Source organism: Lactuca saligna, chromosome 3 (assembly GCF_052625555.1).
Source record: "Lactuca saligna cultivar CGN05327 chromosome 3, ASM5262555v1, whole genome shotgun sequence".
NCBI lineage: Eukaryota > Viridiplantae > Streptophyta > Magnoliopsida > Asterales > Asteraceae > Lactuca > Lactuca saligna.
Window position 1 is genome coordinate 170,254,169 of NC_136419.1, and position 22,842 is coordinate 170,277,010.

The window sequence follows — 22,842 nt, forward strand, 5'->3', positions numbered from 1 at the left end:
CCTGCTCGGTACGGGAATGGTAGGGGTTTCCACCTGTTGTGGTTGCATGGCAAGTTTTTGGGATTTGTTGTGTTCCCTCTGGGCTTGACACTTTCGTTTCTTGTTCTCTGTCTTTCGGCTTTGCGAGCCTACGACTGTTACTGTTTGGCAACTTCCAGGGTGGATACCACGATTGGAAACTTCAATCGCATCATCAGCATTGATTGTGCTGATAGCACTACGGTGCGCGAGGACAGCTGTCACGGCAGCCATCACGGCAGTTGTAATGGTGGTTTGAAAGGTAGCATCCATAGGAAAGGCAGAGGTTTCATTTCTCGGTTGATTGTTTCCGGATGATGACATGATTCTGTAACACGAATGATAAGGATTTTGTGAGCGATTCTGGTTGATCCTAGATGTACTTCGATTGTTCAAGTAAAGAGTAAGACTATGTTCTCGAAAGTTTGACCTACATCCCTATGATGCAGTCCTAACATGGAATGGAAGTATGTTCGCAAAGGTTTAACCTACATCTCTATGATGCAATCCTAGTACTGAATGAAGGTGTGTTCATGAAAGGTTGACCTACAAACCTATGATGCAGTCCTAGTAATGGAATGGAAGTAAGTTTGTAGAATGGTCTTAAGACGTTTTTCGTTCAAGCCGAGGTATTGTTGGTTGGTGAATAACATGATCCAACCATTAAAAGAGACTTGGAGATGTCTCCGGAGCTAAATTACTATAGTCCAATGGCTCGACTAAAGCATGAATTTAGATAGACTCCAATGAAAGTATGATAAAAGTACGTGAATGAAGGATGACACAGAAGTTAGCCGACTGTCAAAATCTTTGATATTCATGACATAAAAGTTCGGGAAAATGACCTTGTAAAAGGTCTTACATCATATACAGAGAAGATAGTCCTTCACAGTATAAAGACCTAACCAAAAGTACTTACTGTACACGATAATTTCATAGAAAATGCCACTTCGGGCATAGACAGAAAACAATTCCTTTTTAACAAGGAAAAATAAAGTAAAACATTTATTACTGGCGACGGTAATCCCTCTGTTGAACTCTTAGTTCATCCAGTTGACGTTCTATATCAAGCAGGTATCTTTCGTATACCCTCTGACGTACTCAGAGCTCTATGACTTCGGCTCGGGTTTCAGCTAGTGCTTGTAGCAGGGTTTCGTGGTTTCGCTCAGATCTCTCGCGAGCATGTTCAAGGCTGTTGGTGCGAAGGATATGCATCCCTCCATTGGTGTCAACTTCCGCGAACCGACGTAGAGCTGTCCTGCCCTGAATTTCGTTTCGGGCAACTCTACGGATCAGGATTGGTAAAACTCTATCTGCTATGCTCCCTTCATTTACATTATAGAAGCTTCGGTCTCCATTAAACGGCATAGGTTGGTCTTGATCTTTGCTCCATGCTTCCAAACATTCAACCCATGGAGGCGTTGGGTCGTGAAAAGCCGGACGAGGGTTAGGAATTGTAACGGGAGCTGCCTGGGGTAGGTTTTCAACCTCGGGTTCGGAGTTAGTACCATCCGAAAGGTCTTCATCATGGTGATCATTTAAAGGAATCAGATGATCATTCTCTGGTTCTTCTCCAAACCATCCAGCAATGACTTCGTTCGGAAGGTACTGGTTGCCGTGGGGATGTAGTCCAGCCATGTTATCTACGCGAGAATTTGGGGTAAGAAAATAATTATTAGATGAAACTATCTAGATAATTATTTAGAAAATCTTTATTAGTTACATCGCTATTTGTGAAGTGCATACCAGTTATATGTAATCGAAACATGATAGACCTTCGAATAAGTGATATTAACTCCAAATTCACACAGAATAAGGGTAAGTAAAAACTTTCACAGATTCTAAGTCTATAACATCCTAATTACATATAGCCTTAGTGTATCCACTTAGCAACTATCAACTTAGTAATGAAGAATCCCGTTTTAGTTCTCAAGTATAAAGTACTTATAGTAACATAAAATACTCCTATAGTATTTTAAGTTTAATGTTATGTTCTATTGTTCTCATTGTGGTAGGGTTGGTAAGATTTTAGACTTGTTGCAACCACACAACTACACTTAGGTACATGCTACTCAACCCTCGGATAATATAGGTGATCATGCTATATCTTCCCAGTTTTGACTATATGTCTCTAAGTTGTGACAACCGTCAAAATTCGAGTTGGTTCTAGATTTGACTAGACTTAGTTGCACATATAGGCACTACACGTACTAGACTTAGTAACTAGAAGCTAAGTTATAACCTACTAGAAACTTGGAAACAATTAGAATCAATGGATAGTGTACTTAACTTTCACATTGATATGTGAATTTTCCTACTACTTAACTTCAGTGACTAGCTATATTAGGGTCACTCTTTGACTTGAACACCATTCATGAATCATATACACACATAATGTACTTGACGTAGAAGTAAAAGTTAGGTCATAGTCTCATATAAACTTAAAGTTGAAGAGTAGGACTAGTATACTTGATTCTTCAATTTCGCTTGAATCTCGGAATCACTACATAGAATGCCAATAAACCGAGAAAAAAAATATTACAAACATTATTTCTAACTTGAATAAGAGTTATGAAACTATAAAATAGTTTGAAATCTAAAAATTTAATTAATTTTGATATCCAAAGACTTAAAAACTCTTAAAAACCCTAAATACCCTAAAAACTCAAATTTATAAACTTTAACACCTAAAAATCCATAAATTTGGTATGGACTATAAAATATCAATTTAAAATAACTCAATTTAGTAAAATATAACCAAGGAAAAAAATTAAGTCATTAGTATTTAACCTTATTTTCTAAGCCAAAAATCAAGGTTTTGTGAAGGAAAATTTAGAATAAGGTGCATGTTTTATAAAAACTTGATATTTCATTAAAATAAAGTTATATTTTATAAAATTTAAAAGAGGGAAACCCTCTCTTCATTACAAAGTCAGATCTCTCCTCTCTCCCCTCTACCCAACACATAATCAATTCACTCTACCACTCCATCTTCTCTCTCTCACTCTACCCCTCATTCTCTCTCACACTCCACCATTTACCACACTCAAACTCTCTCTTTCCCTCTCTAAAACCACGAAATTCTCCAGCCAAGAACAACTCTTAATCTTCAAATCTTCATCTTCTAGGGTTCTTCTCCATGGTAATCACGAAAATCCTTCAATCTCCTTCACTTTTCTTTTTAGTTTTAAAGGTTTTTCTTGCATTTCCTTGTTCTTCTACACCATTCTCTTAGAAAATTTGTGTGAATGTTCATTCACTTCAGTTTTGATGATGGTGGTGATAGATTTTCACCAAAATCATCTTGCATGTTACAAAATGGTGAAGATCCATGACCTAAACCTAAGTCAAAACCATGAAAAGTCACTTTTCTACACGTTTTGGTGGAAAATCACCACATGCATCCAAAGTTTTCTATCAAAAACGATTTTTGAACATTTCAAACTCATGAATGGTCTTCAAAACAACATGCATGTGATGATCTTCAAGCTTTGATGCTTGATGATCAAAGTTGTTGTTAAAAAGTTTTCAAATATGTTAATGAAAGATTTATTTTCAAATAAATATCTAAAAATCATTTTCTGACCAAATTCGATTTTTCCCAGATTCTCATCAACAAAATAAGATGCTCTGTAAATTTCCAGAAGATAATTCATTTTTGTCGTATTATAATAATTAATGCAATAAAATAGGGCAATAAATCGTATAAACTACTTCCAGAGGTCTATAAATCCGGAATAAATTCATGGATGACCCCTATGGTGAATAATGACGTCTCATTAAGTTTCATCGATTTATCTTGCTATTTAGTATGATTTTCCATTTTCTTTTTGTTTGGGTATAATAAATCACAAAACCACTTTATGAAGTGTAAAAATTGTATCTAACAATTTTCACAGCTCTTACCTGTGGTGGGAGACTCAAAAAAATAATTTCACAATTTATCATCATACCTTACTATTTTTCCCATAGGAAAAATAGTTCTGATTATCCAAAATTCAATAAATTTTACCAGAACATCAAGTTGTACAGTACGAGGTTACATAAAAATTTTGATGTTTTTTCTCTACTGTATACTATTTTCTCCTATTTTCTAATGTTAAATACACTTAAGTACACATAAATACCCAAAACCGGATTATACAATACGAAAACCACTTTTGGTATTTTCCCATATTACTTACACTGTAAATGATGTTACAAAATTTTTTTGTAATTTATTTAAACTGTTTATTATTTATTCTTCAATTAATAATTATTTAAGGGGATAAAAAAAGGAAAAATAGAAATACACACTGAAAATACCTTTTATATTTTTTGCAGCCTAGTTATGTATAATAACAGTTAAATAAAATGTTTGGATAATTTTAGAAACTGTTTTCTATTTATTTCAATTTTTATTAGAATAAATGCTCAAAAATCATAAAATTGGGTTAAACAGTTTATAAATCGATTTTTATATTTTTCCCAGCTCGATAATATTTAATAACAGTAATAAAAAAAGTTTGGATAATTTTGGAAACTGTTTTCTATTTATTTCAATTTTTATTAGAATAAATGCATAAAAATCATAAAAATTGGTTAAACTGTTTAGAAACCTTTTTTTATATCTTTCACAGATTAAGTATGTATAATGACATTACTATAAAAAGTTTGGGGCATTTTCTTAAGTGATTTATATTTTTCATGAATTTTTATATATTTAGAGAATTAAATGTATGGAAAATGGTTATGCATATCCATAATCCATGAAAAATTATCTACTAGTCTTTTAACACTTTTAGAACCAAAATCTAAAGTTTCATAATTTTTATTAACTGTTTAGTATTTTTCATAATTTTATGGTTATTCAAGAAACTAAAGTGGTGAAAAATAATTAGACAAATCAAAAATTCAAAAAAATTTATCTTGAGTTGTTTGACTTCAACTAAAACTAAAATGCAAAGTTTGGGAAATTTTAGAACTAAATTGATTTAGTTTTGAATATTCAATAATTGGAACACCTCTAAAATGTTAAATATTAACATTTCAATAATGAAAATTTTCCGCTTAAATTGTTATATAACAATTGATTCTTTGAAACTTAATATCCACAGAAAAAAAATATTTATAATTTATCAATATTCAATTGTGACTCAGTATTGGCATAATTCTATTGTAGTAGTAAGTATACTAGTGTTACATTACGATTAGAGACTCACTGGTGAATACCAATATTGTAGGAATCAGTAGTGGTACACGTGGAACATAGTCAAGGCACCATTTGCATCATCTCAATGTATTGTGAGTATTCACGTACTCCCCTATTTTCGGTTTTTATGTTTTGGGGTGGAAAAGCATGTCCTAAACTACTTATGTTCGTTATATTTAATTGACTCGTATAAACTTGATTACTATATTTTGCATATTATGAGTATTCACATACTCCCCTATTTTCGGTTTTTATGTTTTGGGGTGGAAAAGCATGTCCTAAACTACTTATGTTCGTTATATTTAATTTACTCGTATAAACTTGATTACTATATTTTGCATATTGTGAGTATTCACACACTCCCCTATTTTCTGTTTTTAAATGTTTTGGGGTGGAAATGCATGTCCTAAACTATTTTTATGTTCGTTGTATTTATTTTGACTTGTATGAAACTTGGTTGCTATATTTCGTATTTATGTGTATGTTACTTTAATTCATGAGGACTGTATCGCGGTTAAGTCCCTGGAATCTCTAGACACAACTCATTAACTCTTTTGAGCCTATGGTTATTATGGATAGCGCTATCAGGAAGTAGACAACTCCTCACTTGCACGATTCGCTTGAGTGCATTTTACCATTTTATACACTATGTTTGCGATACACATAGTAGTCAATAGGGCACGATTCGGTCATTAGGCTTGGGTTATGAACTCATGAATGGAAACTTGAGGCACATACAAATCTTTATGCACACATGAAACTTGTACTCTCATGTTAGCAACGACACTTGTATACTTATTTTAACAATGAAACTTGTATACTTATTTTAGCAACGAAACTTTTATGCTTATTATAGCAACGAACTTGGTTTCTCATTATAGCAACGAACTTTTATTACTGAAAACTTATATACTTGTTTTAGCAATGAAATTGTTTGCTCCTTGTAGCAACGAAATTGATTGCTTATTTTATCAATGAAACTTGTTTACTCGTTTGAGTAACGAACTTTATCTTCCATGAGAATATGAATGTTGCATCTTATTTGGGCAACATACTTTATCTCTCATGATGACATAGAACTTTGTTTTTACAAACTTATTTACTCATTTTAACAATATACTTTTATTATTGGAAACTTTTATCAAACCTTTGATTTCAATTCATGGAACCAATATTATTTTGTTTATCTGTGAGTACTCACCAACTATTTTTATAGTTGACGCTCGTTTTACATGCTTTTTCAGGAATCATCGAGTATGTAACGACCAAAAATTTCAACATAATTTAAATTTTTCAAAACAATCCATTTTAATAACATTATTACAAATAGGTTTTCAATACATTATTTATTAGAGTATTCCCAGGACCATTTCATAAAACATAAACGCGAGGAACGGTACGATCACGCCTTTGCCTTGCCACAGTCTCCTGAAGAACCTGATAAACATTAAACCACAATTGTAAGCCCGAAAGCTTAGTGAGATACCCCCAAAATACCAACCACATATACGCCCTTCCAGGCTACGACCTTCCGGTCCAAAACATATTGCCTTCCGGCCCATAACATATTGCCTTCCAGCCCATAGCATAAAAAGCATACATAACATAACAGAACATAGAACAGTCATGCATATCGGGTTTACTGTGTGACTGGTCCGCCGTATCGGGCCTTTAGTCCACCGGGTCCACCCTCCGAGTCTAGTCATGTCCTTCGAGTCTACAGTGTGGTTGGTCCGCCCGCACCGGGCCTTCAACCCACCTGGTCCACCCTTTGAGTCTACAGTACGATTGGTCCGCCCGCATCGGGCCTTCAGTCGGTCTGGTGCACTCTCCGAGCCTTGGCACGTCTGCTCCGCCCTCGTGCGGCCTACAGCCTATCCGGACCGCTCGCTGGCCTTTCGGAACAACCGGTCCGCCCTGGGTATCTTAGCCTACAACACAAAGCAGGACCCGCCTTAACCCATCTCCAGTCCATGTGCACATAACATACAATCATATAACAGCCATAGTCAACAAACCGATCAAGCATATCACATAGCATATCATTACCCTAACCAGGTAACCGACCTAACCAGTCACTAGCATAACATCACTCTACATATCGGGAAACTGACCTTAACCAGGTCTCTAGCATATACCATCCTAGCTACCAGGATGCAGACATATCAAGCAATAACATAATAACCATATCAGAGTCGTAATCCAATAAAGAGTCGACCTTGGTGCCTTAGTCCCTGTTGATATAGTGAGGATAACTCACCTCGCGAATGCCGATACTCTGAACGAAAGAAGCAGACTCTCGAACCACCAACTCACCGCAAATCCCGAACTAACCAACATAACAAGCATAAGCATTAGGTCGAACATACTTACACTTATCGGGACAAGACCAAAGTCCAAATCTCACACAAAGTCCGACATTGGCCCAATTTACCAAATTGGGCCCACCTCACCAAATGGGCCTAGATCCAATATTCATAATATTAATTGGGCCCAAAATACTCTATTCATAATTTCCAGACTTGGCCCAAACACCAACAACCCACAAATGGCCCAACACAAAAGCCCAAAAGGAAGTCCACAGGAGTAGTACGTTGGGCGCACTCTCCTTGGTACGTTGGGCGTACTGCAATGATCGCCAAAATGAAACGGGGCACTGGCCCGCTATGCGGGGAGTACTCGAAGGTTACGCGGGGTGTAACTGCGAGGTCCAATAAGTCCTTTTTAACAACTTAATGGTTTAAGCTCTTAAGCCCAAACTTTAGATCCATAGGGTAAATATGATTAGAAATCATAAAGTCTCAGACTTTATCACTTGGGACATCCTTAAGCTCTTAATCCAAGGTCTTAATCCATTAAGACCTATATATCTCATACATGGAACAACTACAGCCCTTGGGACCTCATTTTTATCACTCAAGACCTCTCCAAAGGTCTGAAAGGATAGATACACTTGACCAAATCGAACTATGCAACAAGATGAAGACTTTTGGGACAAGAATGGAGACAAAGCTTCAAAATACATAGATCCATGCCATATGAAGGTCAAGCAAGAAACTTTATACCTTAAACCAGCTCCAAAGGGTGGTATTTCTTCAAATCTACAAGCTCCACACGTTCTTCCTCTTCTTTGACAACTTCCCTTTTCTCCTTCAATCCCTTCTTTTGCCAACAAGATCTTTCCAAGATCAAACACACTCAAATATGGAGGGAATACGAGATTAGGGTTTCTCTAAGGTTGAAGATGAGCATAAGGAGGCTGAGGGGTGAACCAACATGTTCCGTATATAGTGGCTGACCCTAAAAATAGGGTTTGGGGTTTCTGAGAGTATGCTGGGTGTACTCAGCCGGCCACCCGCAACCTTCCATCCCATTAAGTTGGGCGTACGTCCAGCTTACGTTGGGCGTACCCAGCCACCTTTGAAAACCAAAAGCATCCATGCATGCCATGCATGCATGGGACCATGTCCTTCTTATTCCACAGAGGACTATAAACAATGATCAACTTCGAGGCACCGCAACTCCTCTAATCTAAACCCACTCTCAAATAACTTTACATTCATACGAGGTTGACGAGAAGCCCAATACTTCTAACACATACACCCACCCGAAACCTTCTCGGATGAAACTTATTTCTCGAAAGGGACCAGAATTACCTTTCTCTTAAATCTCAGGGACTCATAATTAACACTTGAAGAACGGGGTGTTACAGAGTAAGTGGCACTTAGGGACACTTCACTTTAGGAGCATTCGCATGTGTTGTATTTCAATTTACATTGTAATTTCTTTTAAAAGTTGTTCAAACCCATTGTAAAATCGTAATGATTTTTAATACCATGGTTGGTGTTGTCTTTTAATTTTTGCTATGAAACCCTTTATACTGCCACGCCTCGTGTTTCCACTTTAGCAGGGTGTGACAGAAAATGGTATCAGAGCCGAAGGTTATAGAGAATACTGATTTTCCTTTGGAAAACCACAACTATAGCCAAAAAAAATTCTAAACATTTTTAAAATACTAAACATACTACTGGTATAACTAATTCGAGTACGCATTATTGGACTCTATTAAGTATAGCCTGGCCAACTATGCTTAATTAAGGAAATTTAATGCAAGGCTTGAAATAGTTATAATAGAATTATGTTCAAAACAATTTTCAACTTAAACTTTTGAAAAACAAAAATTTTCGGTGTGCGTACGGGCATTGCATATTATAGGCATTCATCTAGGTACACTTAGAAACTAAGTGCACTTTTACCATAATGCCTTTATTTAGAAATATCCCTATCCCTTATCATGTGCTAGGTTAACCACTTAGGTTATATCACTAGCCACTCTAGGAGCAATGCACTTAGTGTTGAGAATAGGTATTCCTTGGTAGCTATTGACTTTAGATGTAAGGTTAGTAGCTAGATATACACTAGTAATAATCATAAGTCAAAACCTATACCAATTATTCCTCAATACCTCTTCATAGTCCTCGTACTAGAGTTACAACTATGAAAAAGTGTTTCGATATCGACACGAATGATAATTGGAGCATCACATAAGGGGTAGATGAGTCTCCACTAAATAATCACTTGGATACCATTGGCGGGCATTCCGGATTTAACTCACGAGGAGATACGGAGGTTTAACCCATACGTGATACTTTATTACTACGCTACGATTTAGCCCTAGGTTGTTTCCACATTGAGCTTAAAACTTAACATAGGATATCCCTTTGACCTTTATAAAAGGTCATACACTGCATTGGCACCATAAAACGTTTTACTAACAATTTTTCTTGTCCTTTATCTTGGGGAAAAAGATATTGGTACTCGCCTTGTACTCACCTTAGTAATTAGGTACGATTAGCTACACTAACATACCTATTCATTACTTCTTAATCTTCCATCAAAAAGTTATTTCGCTTCATAGGTTTTATTTACCATCGATAAAATATTTTATAACCACTTCATTCAACTTATTAGATTTTTCCTAACAATGTAAGCCATATTCTTGCTAAAAATCTTTTGATAACTTGCTTTAACTTAAAACTTTTATTCAAAACTCAATTTAACCAATATTTTTTTTAATCATGATACTGCAATCTCATTTCAAATCCATTTCAATGGATAGATGTGCTTTTGAGGGCACATAAACCATTTTTAACATTGCTTACCATTTTGACTCTTTTTCAAAAATCTAGAAACATTTTCTTTTATAATCGTGTTTAAAATCCTTGCTACAAAACATAGACCTATGACATTGAAGTTCATTTTATGTGTAAAAGCTTCATTGAATCTTCAAAACACTTTTGTTTGACATTTCTAACAGTTTTCTCATTTAGACATTATAATTTACTTTAATGTGTTTCTCGAAACCCAACGTGATGTTTATGAAATTTCTACTTCAAACATATTTGTAAGACATCTCTAATGCTTGTATTTCAAAACACACATTATTTGTGTACTTTGCTTCAATATAGTTTTATAATCTATGAAGTTTTTAAAAATTATAGCATTTGAAAACTTAGTGTTCACTTTTAAATTCCCAGTGATGCACTTTCGACAACGTGAAATTATTGTTTAAAATATACCGAGTTTTACCTTATCTATTTTAACCATTGTTGGACTCAAGCCTAAAAGGGTCAAGACTGTTAGATTTTCAGTTACCAATTGTAGTGCTTCTTTTTTTTTTTTTTACAATTGGAGTTTAACTTAATAGATAACTTGTGAATTTTTAGCAATCCTTAGCAAACACTTTAAAACTCGCATATCTTCATTTAACCATCAATATACATCAAATATTGAAGTTTCAAATATATCTCAACCTGGTTTTAAATCTACCTATAGGTATTGCTCTTATAATTTTAACAATAACAATCATTGTCGTCGCTACCTTCCTTTTTCTTTTCCCTGAACTTGGTTTCTCGCTATCCTTCTGATTTTAGATCTTGCACGCCATAATATTAACATAATACATTGTCTGACTCTGTTTCTCTATATTTTGCTTCTCTTGGTACCATGTCCGTGCACATATAGCCTAGAAGTCTACCCTTTCGTTTTGAGCGATTAATACGTGTAGTCTTGAAAAATAATTTTAATTTAGTCAGCTTTGACATATTCAAATATGTCATTTATCATATACTTTTTATTTATATTTTGAAATCTACTCTTAAACAAGTAATCCTTATTTACATTTGCTCTTTCGTTTTAAAGTCGGAAACTTGATTTAAAATGCAATTTTCATTGAATTTTTTATTATAATTAATGCACAAGATGAATACTCTTATGCTTATCATTTTTCTATATTCTGAAATTATATGTGAAGGATATGTTTCCTTATGTTTTTCTTTTCTTTCAATACATCAAAAGTTTTGAATTTTACGATTATCTATTCTCTAAATGATTGTTTTCGTAGAACCACTAAACTAAGAATGCACTATTTCCTAAGATCAACATTTTTACACATTTCTTAAAATAGCATTTTACTTTGAAAATTTCAGTGAGTTCCTAAACTCTCAAACTTGATTTCATAACTATTCAGACTCCTCGTAAACTTGAATTTGTCCTGACTTAGACAATTAGATAATTTCTCAAAAGTTTAATATGCATATTTCTATATAAATTCCCTCATTGATAACTTAAACCTTTAACCTTAATTAATCTTTATATTATTTCACTACTTTGTTGGATCGCCACACATGTATCTACATTATCTTAGAATTATTACATATTTTGATAATAGTGAGATTAATTATCATTTCTAAAAACACATTTTGATAATAGTGAGATTTTTATCACTTCTAAGCACTTAAAATGCTATATACACAATGTGATTTAATTTATCATAAACTTTCACCGCCTTCATTGGAAACAATGACTTTCTAATTATATATACTCTTCGAATATAGTTCTATTATTGTAAGAGTAACCGTAGTAGTAATTACAGCCTCGGAGATCCTTAATCATTTCATAATTTATTTTGTAGATGACACTTAAATAGCCTTTACATTTGAGATGTACTAAAACTTCCTTGCCTACCCTTACTACGTATTTTTAGGAACTTACCCTCGATCGCCTCCCTTTCATTCGTGCTACCCCTTCTTATTTCGAAATATATATCTTTTCCAGAGGTAACATCTAACCCAGAAGTGAACAAATTGTTCGTAATCTCTTCTTTATTAGGTGGCGAATTTACACTTAGTGCTAATTTAGAATGCGACTTAAGCATCAATGTGGATTTAACGCTCAGTGCAGTTGGTGATTCAGCAAAACTTATACCGCTCTCTTAATTCAGATAATATCTAACTAGATGACCTTTTTTTCAACTAGGTCACCATGGTTGGATCATGATTTCCATGATCCTAATTTCTCGCAATCTACATTGTAGAACTCAAATTAGGGAAACATTAATTTGATTATAGCTAAAATGTTGGGCTCTTCCATTGGGGAATTAACCCAAAATAATCAAAGAGCTCTTCAAGTCACCACCTCTCCAATTATACAATTGTATTCGATTGAGTTCTAATAGAATGCATCACGAATTGAATTTCGGGACGAAATTCTTTCAACCGGGGGAGACTGTGATAACCGTCAAAATTCGAGTTGGTTCTAGATTTGACTAGACTTAGTTGCACATATAGGCACTACACGTACTAGACTTAGTAACTAGAAGCTAAGTTATAACCTACTAGAAAATTGGAAACAGTTAGAATCAATGGATAGTGTACTTAAATTTCACATTGATATGTGAATTTTACTACTACTTAACTTTAGTGACTAGCTATATTAGCATCACTCTTTGACTTGAACACCATTCATGAATCATATACACACATCATGTACTTGACCTAGAAGAAAAAGTTAGGTCAGAGTCTCATAGAAACTTAAGTCAAAGTTGAAGAGTAGGACTAGTATACTTGATTCTTCAATTTCGCTTGAATCTCGGAATCACTACATAGAATGCCAATAAACAGAGAAAAAAAAATATTACAAACATTATTTCTAACTTGAATAAGAGTTATGAAACTATAAAATAGTTTGAAATCTAAAAATTTAATTAATTTTGATATCCAAAGACTTACAAACTCTCAAAAAACCTAAATGCCCCAAAAACTCAAATTTATAAACTTTAACACTTAAAAATCCATAAATTTGGTATGGACTATAAAACATCAATTTAAAATAACTCAATTTAGTAAAATATAACCAAGGAAAAAAAAATTTTAAGTCATTAGTATTTAACCTCATTTTCTAAGCCAAAAATCAAGGTTTTGTGAAGGAAAATTTAGAATAAGGTGCATGTTTTATAAAAACTTGATATTTTATTAAAATAAAGTTATATTTTATAAAATTTAAAAGAGGGAGACCCTCTCTTCATTAAAAAGTCGTATCTCTCCTCTCTCCCCTCTTCCCAATACATAATCAATTCACTCTACCACTCCATCTTCTCTCCCTCACTCTACCCCTCATTCTCTCTCACATTCCACCATTTACCACACTCAAACTCTCTCTTTCCCTCTCTAAAACCACAAAAATCTCCAGCCAAGAACAACTCTTAATCTTCAAATCTTCATCTTCTAGGGCTCTTCTCCATGGTAATCACGAAAATCCTTCAATCTCCTTCACTTTTCTTTTTAGTTTTAAAGGTTTTTCTTGCATTTCCTTGTTTTGCTACACCATTCTCTTAGAAAATTTGTGTTAATGATCATTCACTTCAGTATTGATGATGATGGTGGTAGATTTTCACCAAAATCATCTTGCATGTTACAAAATGGTGAAGATCCATGACCACATGCATCCAAAGTTTTCTATCAAAAACAATTTTTGAACATTTCAAACTCATGAATGGTCTTCAAAACAACATGCATGTGATGATCTTCAAGCTTAGATGCTTGATGATCAAAGTTGTTGTTAAAAACTTTCAAATATGTTAATGAAAGATTTATTTTCAAATAAATATCTAAAAATCATTTTCTGACCAAATCCGATTTTTCCCAGATTCTCATCAACAAAATAGGATGCTCTGTAAATTTCCAGAAGATAATTCATTTTTGTCGTATTATTATAATTAATGCATTAAATAGGGCAATAAATCATATAAACTACTTCCAGAGGTCTATAAATCCGGAATAAATTCGTGGATGACCCCTATGGTGAATAATGACCTCTCATTAAGTTTCATCGATTTATCTTGCAGTTTAGTATGATTTTCCATTTTCTTTTTGTTTGGGTATAATAAATCACAAAACCACTTTATGAAGTGTAAAAATTGTATCTAACAATTTTTTCAGCTCTTACCTGTGGTGGGAGACTCAGAAAAATAATTTCACAATTTATCATCATACCTTACTATTTTTCCCAATTTTTGGTAATTATAATGACCTAAAAATAGGATAAATAGTTCTGATTATCCAAAATTAATGAAATTTTACCAGAATATCATGTTGTATAGTAGGAGGTTATATAAAACATTTGATGATTTTTCTCTACTGTATACTATTTTTCTCCTATTTTCTAATGTTAAATACACTTAAATACACTTAGGTACACATAAATAACCAAAACCAGATTATACAATATGAAAACCACTTTTTGTATTTTTCCCAAATTACTTAGACTGTAAATGATGTTACAAAAATTTTTGGTAATTTATTTTAATTGTTTATTATTTATTCTTCAATTAATGATTATTTAAGGGGATAAAAAAATGAAAAATAGAAATACCCACTGAAAAATACCTTTTATATTTTTCGCAGCCTAGTTTTCTGTAATAACTGTGAAATAAAATGTTTGGATAATTTTAGAAACTGTTTTCTATTTATTTCAATTTTTATTAAAATAAATGCTCCAAAATCATAAAAGTGGGTTAAACAGTTTATAAATTGATTTTTATATTTTTCCCAGCTCGATAATATTTAATAACAGTAATACAGAAAGTTTGAGTAATTTTTGAAACTGTTTTCTATTTATTTAAATTTTTATTAGAATAAATGCATAAAAATCATAAAAATTGGTTAAACAGTTTAGAAACCCATTTTTATATTTTTCACAGATTAAATATGTGTAATGACATTACTATAAAAAGTTTGGGGCATTTTCTTAACTGATTTATATTTTTCATGAATTTTTATATATTTAGAGAATTAAATATATGGAAAATGGTTATGCATATCCATAATCCATGAAAAATCTAAAGTTTGATAATTTTTATTAACTGTTTAGTATTTTTCATAATTTTATGGTTATTCAAGAAACTAAAGTGGTGAAAAATACTTAGACAAATCAAAAATTCAATAAAATTTATCTTGAGGTCTTTGACTTCAATTAAAACTAAAATGCAAAGTTTGGGAAATTTTAGAACTAAATTGATTTAGTTTTGAATATTCAATCATTGGAACACCTCTAAAATGTTAAATATTAACATTTCAATAATGGAAATTTTCCTCATAAATTGTTATATAACAATTGATTCTTTGAAACTTAATTTCCACAGAAAAAAAATATTTATAATTTATCAATATTCAATTGTGACTCAGTATTGGCATAATTCTATTGTAGTAGTAAGTATACTAGTGTTACATTTCGATTAGAGACTCACTGGTGAATACCAATATTGTAGGAATCGGTAGTGGTACACGTGGAACATAGTCAAGGCACCATTTGCATCATCTCAATGTATTGTGAGTATTAACGTACTCCCCTATTTTCGGTTTTTATATTTTGGGGTGGAAAAGCATGTCCTAAAATACTTATGTTCGTTATATTTAATTGATTCGTATAAACTTGATTACTATATTTTGCATATTATGAGTATTCACGTACTCCCCTATTTTCGGTTTTTATGTTTTGGGGTGGAAAAGCATGTCCTAAACTACTTATGTTCGTTATATTTAATTTACTCGTATAAACTTGATTACTATATTTTGCATATTGTGAGTATTCACACACTCCCCTATTTTCTGTTTTTAAATGTTTTGGGGTGGAAAAGCATGTCCAAAACTATTTTTATGTTCGATGTGTTTATTTTGACTTGTATGAAACTTGGTTGCTATATTTCGTATTTCTGTGTATGTTACTTTAATTCATGAGGACTGTATCGCGGTTAAGTCCCTGGAATCTCTAGACACAACTCATTAACTCTTTTGAGCCTATGGTTATTATGGATAACGCTATTAGGAGGTAGACAACTCCTCACTCGCACGATTCGCTTGAGTGCATTTAACCATTTTATACACTATGTTTGCGATACACATAGTAGTCAATAGGGCACGATTCGGTCATTAGGCTTAGGTTGTGAACTCATGAATGGAAACTTGAGGCACATGCATATCTTTATGCACACATGAAACTTGTACTCTCATGTTAGCAATGACACTTGTATACTTATTTTAGCAATGAAACTTGTATACTTATTTTAGCACGAAACTTTTATGCTTATTATAGCAACGAACTTTGTTTGTCATTATAGCAACGAACTTTTATTACTGAAAACTTATATACTTGTTTTAGCAATAAAATTGTTTGCTCCTTGTAGTAATGAAATTGATTGCTCATTTTAGCAATGAAACTTGTTTACTCGTTTGAGTAACGAACTTTATCTTCCATGAGAATATGAATGTTGCATCTTATTTGGGCAACATACTTTATCTCTCATGATGACAAAGAACTTTGTTTTTACAAACTTATTTACTCATTTTAACAATATACTTTTATTATTGGAAACTTTTATCAAAACTTTGATTTCAATTCATGGAACCAATATTATTTTGTTTATCTGTGAGTACTCACCAACTATTTTTATAGTTGACGCTCGTTTTACATGCTTTTTTAGGAATCATCGAGTAAGTGGCACTTAGGGACACTTCACTTTAGGAGCATTCGTATGTGTTGTATTTCATTTTACATTGTAATTTCTTTTAAAAGTTGTTAAAACCCATTGTAAAATTGTAATGATTTTTAATACTATGGTTGGTGTTGTCTTTTAACTTTTGCTATGAAACCCTTTATACTGCCACGCCTCGTGTTTCCGCTTTAGCGGGGTGTGACATAAGTCCACCTGTGTTACCCAACAATCGTAATTATTTTGTACTGTCCTAGTGACACTGATTTTAGTATGAATGCAGCACGTATACCTCATTAAATATTTTATTATTTAAAGTATAAACTCTTGGTCAGGGTATTTTTAATCCCTTATGTATTTATAGTTAGTATATCTTTTATGGGTTGATATACTTAATTCACTATAAACAATGTTCTGATACCAATCTGTCACACCCCAAAATCATTGAACGGCGGAAACGTTCTGGGGCGAAGGACGTCATGTATAGTATCACAACAATGAAAAGTAGTAAACAAGCAACAACATCATCCATTGCATTAATAATATAATTTTAATACAAGTGTGTTCTGTCAAATTATAATAGATACTACAGTATAAATCAAAATGAAAGATGAGTCTTAAACGAGCACCATCTTCTCTAAACCTTGCATCAGTACCTGTCTATGGCTGACCTGAGGATACAAGTAATTTGGAAAGCGAGTATCAGCTTTAAAGCTGGTGAGATCATAAGTATTTTATTGTCTTAATTTGTATGTAAGAATTTGTATGTATAAGAATTGTAAGTATTGAAAATGTATGTAAAACAACTGTAAACATTTGAAAAACTCTAGAAATCCCTATGATTCCTACTATTATAACAAGGAGTCTTCTACCAAGACTTAACTTATCTATATGTAGCCTTCTACCAAGGCATTTAGTGTATGTGTGTGTGTCTCTTGTAAGAGTGTGTATTTTCCCAAGTCTGACTATCATTAACCAAAAATATAGTTTCTACATTACCGTGCGTCGTGTGAATGTTCACGAAGTGAATGTAATGGGAAAATGAAATAGTACTATGGTGTAGTGTCGAACTACAGCTGTACTAATTACCTTAAGTCTAGGGTAATCTCTTAAGTACTGCAGTATTTGTAATAAGTGACTGCCTTTGTACTCCTATTGCCTTATTTGATGGATAAGGCCTAATGTGATGGCTAGATCCCAAGCTAAACGCTTCCCTGTCAAAGGGATTTTGAGATCTATACACGTCCATGCATGTATGCATGCCGTGAACATCCACATTACTATGATCATGTATACCCGATATAACTATCACAATGCGTTGTGATTCATCGGTATAGTTAGATCCTGAACTTGTCCTATGCTATAACACCTAGTGATGTATGTCCTATCAAAGTATATGTAACCGCACTCATGTAAACGAATATATGTAAACGTACTCATGTAAGCGTAATCATGTAAAACATATCTATTTAATAGTACTGTAATGTTCGGTGTGTGCTAGCTGTAACGTGTGTTCTCTCTCTATGTAGCATGTATAAACTCATGAATGAACTGACTCATTGTATGATATCGTGTTCTAATAATAGTTCTAGTATCTTCCTAAACAACCCTATGGTATTTTACTAGTAATATAACTAGTACGTATGAACATGGGCGTATACCCTTGCTACCCAAGGGTATTGAATGAACTGGAAAAACATTTATGACTATATATGTACACATGATATATAACTAATATTTAAACGACCTTTGGACGGATACCCGATATCCCACCAGACCACATCTCAAGCGTGAAAAGGAAATAGGGTGAATAGCCTTCCTAAGCCTTTTAAACATTTCTTATATAACTATACATATATAGGCATGCAATTTATAATATAAAAGCATAAAATAAGTTTGGTAAAACCTTTGAACATAATTATTATCTAAGAAATGATCAACTTGATGTCAATCTATAAAACGGTTTGAAAGCGTGGGTTTGACAAAACAGTTTAAGTATAAAAGAACATTTGTTTGAAAAACATTTATAAATGAGTTTGAAATGAAGCGTACAGAGTAAAGTGTACAACTTAACAATGAGTTTTAATCATATAAAATGTTTATGAAAATCATTTGAAGGAAACTGTTTGGTAAAATGGCTAATGAGTAGCCAATCATTTGAATGTTGCTTACTAATCACATGTGATTGATATAGTAACTAACATAATTCTACTTGTATTCCCCCTAAAACATTTAAAAACAGTTAAAACATTGATTAAGGGGTATGAACTCACCTGTAGTAAGTGATTGGAATGAACTGAAGATGTAGGACTGCTAGGTGTCAAATGAAGTCTTGAACACACTCTATGGTCCTAGTTAACATATAAATTCACATATATGTAACAAATTAGTTTATATATAACTAATAAACAAGTCAAGACACCCTAGGACATGCTAAACACGTTTATAAAGTGTTATTAGCCTCTAGGATTGCATCCAATTGTTTGTAGGGGAAGCTATTGTGTGTAGGGCTCAAGGAAAACTCCACCATGACGTTCACGGCCCTAATAACACTACCAAATGAGTTTACGGTCGTAAACTCATGGGTTTACGACCGTAATCTCATACTTAGGTTACCATGTTGTGTTTGATGCTCTACAAGACTCTAAGAAGCATTTCTACTTAATGGCTTGGTCTATGGAAGAGTTTAGGGCATAATATAAGTCCTTTTAGGAGTTTACGGTGCTAGGACCATATCCCTTGGAGATTATGGACGTAATCTCCCTTGGGAGGATGTTTATGGTGTTTTCAAGTCTCATACACATGTAGGATAGGTTCTAGACTTTTACCTAAAGCAAATGAAGGCCTTAGGCACACTTTGGTGCCCTAGTTTGATGTCCACGTCCCAAGCACAATCTTAGGGTCGTAAACTCTCAAAAGACGGGTTTTTGGATGTGTTAAAGTCCCTAATTTATGTAGGAGTAAACCTAGGTAATTGTCCAAAGCTTTAGGAGTGTTAAAAACACTCTTTGGTCCATGTTTTTGGAGTTCATGGTCCAAGAACTTCTTAGGCCGTGAACACCCTAATCTTGGTGTTCTTGTTTGTTTTCTAGTCTTAAACACACTTATATACAAGCCTAAGTTCATTGCCTAACATGGGGAAAAGACTAGGTAGCATTTACGCCACATATAGGAGTTTACTCTCCAAGAACGTTCCTGGGCGGTAAACTCCCGAATTTCACAGATTTGCTATGTAATATAAGTTATTAAGCACATTATAAGCATTATAAGACAACTAGAGAAGTGTACTCACAATTTGGGATAAAAACCCGAAGATCCGTGAGAGAGAAAATGGCTTTTCTCTAGTTGGAAATGTAACTAATGACATAATTTGGTTAAGAATTCTATCTATAGTCCTGGGATTTTTGGCCGAAAATACTATTATTCCGAAAATGAACTCTAATATTATGAAGTTTTGAAATACTCGAGTTTTGAAAAACCATGTGCATCCACTCTCCTGATATCTCCTTAAATGTAAAACCCTGAAATACTCAAACTTATTCGGAAAAGTCTGAAATTCACTATAACTGGTCTAGCTTCTATTGACTTGATAATGTTCGTACAAAATGGAAATTTTGGGTTGTCACATCCAATGCATGCCAACTATGACGTCGAAACTTTTAATTTGGACCGGCATGAGGTGGATTGGGAAATAGTGACCGTCTAACGTTATTGTACAACTCATGTATATGCAGTTAGTGTTTTCTGTTTTTCCATTTGCCATTTCTACAGTGAATGATTCTTCTAACATGCTAGGTTTATGTTTAAGTAAGTGAATAAAGTTTTGGCTCACGAAGCTTCTCTCTGCTCCACTATCGAATAGTATGCATGCATATGAATTATCGAGAAGAAACGTACCAGCAACTACTGTAGGATCAACTATGGCTTCTTCGTGACCTATAGCCAAAACTCATCCCACTCCGTCGGTATTTGCTGCCTTCAGGCAGTTTCTTTTGTAGTGGCCCACCTCGCCACAACCGTAGCAAGCTTGGCCTACACCAGCATTAGGAACTTGAGTGATCGGCTTTACGGGGGATTTGCAGAAATGGACTGTGTGTCCCTTTCTGTTGCAGTTGGAGCACTGCATTTCTCGACAAGGTCCATTGTGGTGGTAATTGCACTTGGTGCACTTTGGAAGGTTTCCCACATAAGGCTTTGTTGGGTAGAGATTTGTAGGAACGGTAGTCGGTACAGTAGCAACATTCACTGTAACTAGTTGTTGTTTCTTCGAGGATTCTTAGGAAGATCCACCCTTCCCCTTATTCCATCCTCTCTTCTTGTTATTGTTGTTGTTGTTTCCCTTTTGTGGTTCTGGTGCAGAAATGGTTAAGTTCTGATGATTTTCGTGATCAATAAGCGATTGTGCCAGCTCTTTGGCACTTTCAAAAGTGTCATGTTTTGAAGCTAACACGCTTGACTGAATTTGGGGCGACAGTCCCCAAATGTATCTCTGTATTTTCTTGATCTCAGGAGCAATCATATCTGGGCAAAGGATTGCTAGATCGCAGAATCTGTTGGTATAAGTTGCTATGTCGGTACCAATCATTCCAAGAGTCTAGAGTTCGTGCTCGAGTTTTTGAATCTCTTCTCGTGGAAAGTACTCCCTCATCAGCATGATTTTTAAGCTCTCCAAGCTTATTGAATTCGCCACTATCAGAGTAAGTACCTTAACGTGGCCATCCCACCAAGTTAAAGCTCTATCAGTAAGTGTGTAAGTTGCAAACTTGACTTTGTTGTGCTCGGGGCAGGAGCAGATTTCAAAGACTGATTCCATCCTTTCAATCTGCTACCTTAAAATCATCACACCACTCGTTCCATTAAACATCCTGGGTTTAGCATTCGTAAAGTCTTTATAGGTGCACTCTCGGGGTTGCCCATGACTATCGCCATGGTGGGAAGGATGTATGCCAATTCCTGAACCAGTAGTAACAAGGGTATTGATCTGTGACATGGCAGCCGCCACAGCTGCGGTGACTGCTACCTGCAACATGACAGCATCAAATTGAGGAGGTGGAGGTGGTGGTGGTATCGGTGCTTCCCCACCGTTGTTTCGTCTCGGATTTCTACGCGGAGGCATCCTTCAACTATAGATTGAAAAGACAAGGGTAAGAAGTCCATAGTATAGAAAATGAATGTGCCTCATGAACTAAATCACTATAGTTCAACAACAGATGATAGTATGAGTCTCAAAAATAGAAGAATGAAAGTTATTCGTAAATCCTAATATATGAACAAGCGTACGGGTTTTCCATAATATTTTAATGACTGAACAAAATACTCAACGTAGTAATAATAGCGTGCAAATTATATTAATATAATAGATGATACAACGATCACGAAAATTTGACCCCTAAAAGGGTCTCCGGTTACAAGGTTTAAGAAAGTAAAAACTTTTAGCTGAGGTCCTAACTTATAACAAAATTTGAGGTTTTTGCAAGTACTACTTGCGACGTGTGTTGCGCTTGGAGCTTGACTCCGCATCCGATTGCTTTGATTCCATAAGCCGCCTATCGAAGGCGGCTTGTTGTTCCCTCAACTTTGCGAGGGCTGCAATCATTTGTGTTTGGAATGCATCGGCACGGAGATGGGTGTCATCCTGCAACATATCCAAACGACGGATGTCGGTTGTGTGAACTTGTACTTCCACGTTGACTTCACGGATTCGATTTGCTTGGACCCCCGATTGATAGGACTGGTTGGCCAGTTTACTTACCATGACCGGAAGTACTCGGTCGGCTGAACCCTCGTCCTTGATGTCGTAGAAGTT